Genomic DNA, 6,000 nt, shown 5'->3' with positions numbered 1-6,000 from the left:
GGATAGGAAAGTGATTTAGAGCAGTCAACATGGACCTTTGTCTGGGGGATAATTCTTGCCCAGTATGATAACATTCTACAATGAAATGAGTGGCTTGGYGGGCAAYGGGAAAATAGCWGATGTTTATCTTGAKTTTAATAAGGCTTTTGGTACTTTCTCCCACAGCRTCCTGGTAAACAGACTGATGAAGCATGGGCTAGATAAGTGGCTGGTGAGGAATGAAAACTGGCTGAAATGCCAGGCTCAGAGGGTTGTGATCTGTGGTATGAAGTCCAGCTGGAGACAAGTAACTAGTAGTGTACCCCTTGGGTTGCTACTGGGTCCAGTGCTGTCTCACATATTCTTTATGGACCTGGACGATAGGTCCCAGAGTGCACCCTCAGCAAGTTTGCAGAGGATGCAAAGTTTTCAGGAGTGATTGATACACTAGCTGATTGTCCTGCTATTCAAGGGGCCTTAATAAAGAGTTAACAGGACCTCATGTTACTCAATAAAGGGAAATGCAAAGTCCTGCACTAGGAGAGGTGTTACCTCATGTGCTAGTACAGGCAGGGGTCCTGCCATCTGGAAAGCAGCTTTACGGAAAAGACCTAGCATCCTGGTGGACACGAGATTTGCCATGGGCCAGCAAGGTGCCCTTGTCACAAAAGGCAACAGCACCCTGGGCTGCGTTGGGTAGAGCATTGCCAGCAGGTTGAGGGAGACGATCCTTCCCAGTCTCAGCACTGATGAGACACATCTGGAGTGCTGTATCCAGTTTGGGCTTCCCCTGGGCAGATGATTAGTATCTTAATCCTGAGAGAGCATCTGTTCTTTAAAAAGATAATATGGGTGGTGATATCACTTGAATTGTTTAATTTCTGGCAATGCAAATAAGGTTAGTCAACAAAGTAGCTGGCTAACTGATTCACATTTGYGCCATTGGAAATATCTCCCTATGACAATCGTCTTTCCAAAATACAAAGCTTTAGATGTCTGCTTTATACCACTTAAATGTCGTCACTTAAAGTAATCACTGCAAAGATTCCACCAAATGCCCTCAAAGTGTGGAACATCATTAGCCCTGCTGTGATATGACTATTACCTGGCAATGACAAGATACAACTTGTGACTTAAAGACTGACCCATCTGCTATTTATTTAGCTGTGGAAAAAAGCAGAAAAAACTTTATCGAACTAAAAAAAAAAATAAAAAAAAATGGAATTAGAAAAAAGACTGTAAAACTGATACAATGATCTCAAGTTATAAATGTATTTAGTTTACCTAATGATCAGAAAATCCAAACTTTATGTTTATAAGCTAGTATCGTGGTGTAACAAAGGGTATATTTAGCTTCTGTACTGTTCAGTGAATCCCATCTGTCCTTTTGTAAGCTTAAAATGTAAAAGACCAAACATGAACAACAAAAAAATATCTGTAAGTTATTAAATTTATGGTGATCACCTTCTGTCTGCATAATGGAAATTCTCTGAAGATGTTTGGCAAGTGAAGGAATTCATTGCTTTTAATTTATGGCTGTATCAGCTGCAGTCTGTGGTTGAAAAGTCATGTTCCAGTCCATAAATAATGGTGTCCAGAAATATCCCATGCTGATCTCTATTCTGGTTGGGATAAGTCAGTTAAGGCAAAGCCATTTCCCAGATTCCTGGGCAGGAAAACCTGAAGGAACGTCCTTTTTGCCRCTGTGGTGAATAAACCTTCAGGATTCCTTTCATATTTGATGCCCCTGTTAAATCATCTCAAGTTTAACAGACTTGATCTGCTTCTGTGTGTTCTGGGAACACCTTGAAATCTCTTTGAAAAAAAAAAGTATTATTTGTAAAGCTGCTGATGAGTGTATCTGAGAGTAAGGATTTTTAAGGCTTTAATATCTTGCTTCCCTGTCCCATTAATGAGACTCATACTCCATGATATGAAGAAACCTAGCTTTTCATGATGTCTGGCAAGCATACAGARTATTTCAGCTTTACAACAAGAAATAAGCTTTCTGATGAAACCCATCTTTTTGGATGTAGAAAGCAATTTCTGTGGCAAAAAACTACTCTTCCTTCCAAGACAGGAAATACAAGAACATACTGTTCCCTGCAAGATAGATTAGTTCCATAGTTATTACTTCCAGTTTTATTATTAATAAGACTCAATGTTGATCATCWTCTTGTCTCTTATTTAAACAAGAAGATTGTACAGTTCTTTCTAGTACATGATTGTGTTCTTTTTAAAATATAGTTTCTTGAATTTTTATTTATTTAAATACTCAGACACTGCATTCGGTTTTAAACTGTCATCTAATAATTCCTTGAGAGAGTTCTTGCAAGGTTTGTATCAAATTCTATCAGCTGAGAGAAGTAACAGAAGGAGACAAGTGGTTTTTTTTTTTGTTTTTTTAAAAAAAAAAAAAAAAAAAAACGAAAAAAAGAACAATCTTCCAAGTGACCATGAATCTAGGAAGGAAAACATCTTTAAAAGGTGTCTGGAAATTGAATGAATTTTATTCTTCTCTAGAATTCTAAGGGATCTATTTTGCCTGTGAAGGCATAACCCAGTGAAACATGAAGTTCAAAATGCAATGCCACAGCAGGAGTAAATAACAGTGCATCTGGATTTGGAGGAGTACAGGTGAAAGCTATCGTTCCTACCATTTGAGCTGGGGCCTGTAGGGTTTTTGACTCTAATGATCTAGATGATAGGCTAGATTTTGTTTCAAGCATAGTCTGGAGATGTGGAGAAGAAGGTCTCGTACTGCAGCTTCCTGGTACTGGAATTGGTGGGATATTACTACAGAACTGTTATTTCCCTGGATTTGGGAATAGTGTGAGATGCCAATGAAGAATATAGAGTTAGCAGTTAGGTAACACAGTAGTTAAAATAAGTAGTTGTAAAGTTAAACTTTATTAAACAAATTCAGATAACGTAAAGTTTTATATTCAAATTTGATCTGGTAATRCTAGTCTAAATATTTCTTTTTCAATGTAAGACGATGCAAACTCTTCCTTTGCTAAAAAATTATGACATACTGGGTGTAGCAAAACAGTGAGCCTTAGGTGATGCGTATTTGGATAAACAATGTTGGGCTGGTTACTCTTGCACTTGACATGATGCACAGGGCAATTTTCAGAGGATTAGAGCCTGCTCCTGAGCTGCCACTTACACAGGATTACCRTTCAGTTTGGACTCTCAGCATCAGCCTCTTTCTGGAGGTTGATTTTTTTTTTCTTTTTTTATTGACATATCAGAAAGATTTAATAGCAAATGTATCCARAAGGGACTTTCTTGCAAAAACAGGCCTGAACTTGCTTCTAAGTATTTCTAAGTGATCAAAATTCAAAAAAGTTTCTCAAGCTCTCTTAGGAAGCATACGATTCCAGTGTGAGGTAATTGTTTTCCATCTGGACACTGTCTGGTAGTGGTATTTGCTGTAGTCATAAGTAAATAAATGAAAGAGTAAAATAARTGAACACATCTGTAAATAATTTATTTGCTGATTGATGGGTGGTAAATAAACTCTAGCTTCTTTCTTTGGCTAGATTCACAATCAAAATTGTGGAATGAGATATACACCAGCACGCTAGAAGTCTGAAGTTCAAAGGTAGGATATGAGAAAGCCTCTAGGGATACCCAGAAACTCCAAAGAAGTGGCAGACAAATTCCAGTTAATGCTGTCTCTGACCTCAGCAAGCCCCTAGCTGAAATACTTTAAAGCCTGCTAAAGCCTTTCTTGAAATCCTACTCTGGTTGCCTAACTGCCCTCTGTTTTGATCAGCTCCCTGCATCCAGTCTTTCAAGGGGAAGAGTGATATGGAGACCCAGAAGTTGCTCACTTCTGAAACCGATGATTCTGTCAAGGACAAATTAAGTAGTGAAGAATGAAAGCAGGAAAAATGACTGTTTAACTCTGTGGAGACTTGCCAGACTCACCTCAGTGTTTTCACTTGTCTGAGGCGACTCTTTTCCCTCATCTCCTTCGTCTGAGTGAGCTGAGGCAAATAATGGCACATGAACCTTATTATCAATCTTATTATTATACATTTTCATACTAAGTTGAAAGTTCCTACTCCTGAATACCTGCTTAGGTCACCTATTTATTACTAAGGTTCCCTAGAAGAAAGGGGGACTATCAGAACTATGTAAACCAGGAATTTATATCCTCCGGATTCTTTGAGGCCCAAAACCTCAGTCAGCCTTGGAACGCTTGCACTGAGCAGGGAAAATGCCTGTGAAAAATGACTTTTTAGCTTGAGCATCTGTACACTTACTGAACTGAATTTCAAACAGGGCTCATTCAGATGTCAGACTCTTGCAATTAAAAACTGTGCTTGGCTAGCTAGTTAGTTCGTTATTACACACTTTACGGTGTAAGCTGCAAATTAGCTACTCAAAGTCCACAGTTCAAAGGATTTGCAGGCCTAGAATTATTCACTGAACAAGATTGTGAATAATTTCAAATAATGAATAAATTCAATATATTGTTTGTTCTGTCCATGCAGAACCTCTGAAGAGGGAGAGAAGAAAAAGAGGAAATCAATCAGATAAATTATTCATTGAGAATTATTTGTTCAGCTCTAATGCTTATGTACTTAGACAATATTTTCATTGGAACAGACTCTGAAGAGCTCTTCAGCCTGCATATATCTCAGTCACAATTCATCTTTTAAAGGTTTTGAGATTCTTGTTAAATGCAGATGCCTAGACCTAGCGATAGGCAATATGATTTATGTGATTTTTATCTCAAAGGTCTAGAGTAATTTGAGCTACTCTAGGAATTATTTAACAGGCATTGTATTGTGAAAGAATTTCTTAGTCCTTGCTGGGTCTTGGTGTGGAARTAGTTTTCAATAGCCATCCCAGCTGTGGTTGCTGCTGTTTCTGTCTGACTTGGCCATTTCCAGTTCACTGTGGCAACCTCTGAGACATGGGCTAGATGTTTCCTTCCAATAATTATGCCCTCTTATAACATAGTTAAGATAGTCACCAGTTCATATTCAGCTATAATTGGTACCTATCATTCTGTACTATTTTTCACTGTTACAGAGGAAGCATCAAGGAGTTCAGCAACTTCTATAGTTCAGATTAACATACTGAGCACCAAGTATAGCTCCTCTTAATATGCATTAGTTGTTAAGTATATTGTCACAATAGTGACAGATTCTCCAGTTTGCCTGCTAATCTGTCAATACAGAGCCTTAAAATTCAGAGGATGAATCTGGAAAGGGATGTATTTTTCTTGTTCAGGGTAACCAAACCTCTTTTATTTTGAACATCTTTGTTGCTCTACTAGGTCAGTAAGACCAAGGGATCTTGTGTTCCATCTTGTCTAAAATATAATGAACTATGGCCTTTGTGGAGATAATAGAGAAAAATAGTGGATCTTTGGCACTGAAAGGGGAAGAACCTTGTAGAACAGATATTTGCTTTCCTGATAATGACTTTTTTTACTAAGTTTTGCTTTTTTTTATCCTATCATCAAACATTTACACTATATTTCTGCAAGCTAAAGAGACGTCTGTCCAAAGAGAAGGTTATCTATTAAAAATAATGAAATAAAGCTGTGAAACAGTGTTCTCTTTCTTCCTCTTGTAAAAAAAAAAAAAAAAAAAAAAAAAAAAATTTAAAAAGACTACTTCATTTTTTTTCTTATAAAAAAAAAAAAAAAAAAAAAAAAAAAAATCTCTTGTACTTTTTTACTGTCATCCTAGAGTATCCCTGTGACATCCTTGCTGACTGGGGCTAGAAATTTGAAAACTAGATTAGTCTTGGCTCTGCCACTGACATATTATTGGTTGCAATCAATGACCAGTTGAGCAATGGATCAAGTCACTTAATTATCTTGTCCACCTACATTTTTTACTTATACTGATGTAAGAGTTTGGGAGAAGGATTATCTTTTTTTTGTAATGTAAAAATCTTAACGCAGTAGGGGCATAATCTTGATTAGGGTCTCCATGTGGTACTATAATAGAGTTAATAAATAATACTTGACAGCAGTCTGAAGATGGAGGTATG

This window comes from Rhea americana, unplaced genomic scaffold (genome assembly GCF_003343005.1).
Source record: "Rhea americana isolate MKP2758 unplaced genomic scaffold, rheAme1 scaffold_14, whole genome shotgun sequence".
Classification (NCBI taxonomy): Eukaryota; Metazoa; Chordata; class Aves; order Rheiformes; family Rheidae; genus Rhea; species Rhea americana.
The sequence above is the reverse complement of the archived record's forward strand: the minus strand, read 5'-3'. Positions refer to the sequence as shown.